This window comes from Arachis ipaensis, chromosome B03, assembly GCF_000816755.2.
Source record: "Arachis ipaensis cultivar K30076 chromosome B03, Araip1.1, whole genome shotgun sequence".
Lineage (NCBI taxonomy): Eukaryota > Viridiplantae > Streptophyta > Magnoliopsida > Fabales > Fabaceae > Arachis > Arachis ipaensis.
In genome coordinates, this window is record NC_029787.2 from 11,443,215 (window position 1) to 11,444,160 (window position 946).

Consider the following 946-nt stretch of genomic DNA (forward strand, 5'->3'; position numbering starts at 1 on the left):
ATAATTTCATCATTTTAAATATCAATTTCATATATATATATATAGGAAAAGGTCCTCCCAATGCTCTAACGCCTACACCGGATATGGACTGAACTGTATCACGACATTCTGAACTCACGTACCGCTTTAATGGGCGAACAGCCCGATTTATGAAAAACCATATCATTCATCAAGAAAGAAAGATTTTTTCAAGAGAGTCTCCTATGAGATAGGGGTCTTGATTCCCATTAGTCGGGTCCTCACTCCTCCTCTAAAGCCCTGTCCCCTCCCTTAACTTAAGGAACCCCATATATCATAAAAACAAAAATAAAAGTCACATATATAATTACTCAAAATATTATATATTCTAATATTAGCAAAATCATATAAAAATTCATTCTCTCTCACACACATGTTTGCTGCCAAGAATAACAAAAACTTGAAAAAAAGTGATTTGTTTTATTTTTGCTGACAGAAAATGGAAAAATAGAAAAATAATTTTATCTCGTTTTCGTTGATTATGTTTGCGTTACCTTTTAAAAATTATTTTTGCATTTATTGACTGCGAAAATGATACTAAATATATAAATTAGTAAATTTTTGTATTTTGAATTAAATTAAATTGACAAATAATTTTTTTAAATAAAAAATATCTATTTTAATTAACATGCATTATAATGCAATAGTAGATAAAAGAAAATTATTTTTTAGTGGTTAAATAAATTATGTGGTATTTATATGGTGATTAAAATGAGTCGAGTAGCTTTATCTCTTTCCCACTTTAACTACCTATCTAAGCAGCTATTACTTCTAGATGTTTTTGTCTTTTCATCTACCATGTGCTTAATTTATATTTGGCTTAAATTCATGTAAGTTATAAACTTGTATATTAATATTAATTTTGATATATAAAAAAAATATGTCAAATTATTTTTAATTATATTACATAAATACAAAAATCAGCCAC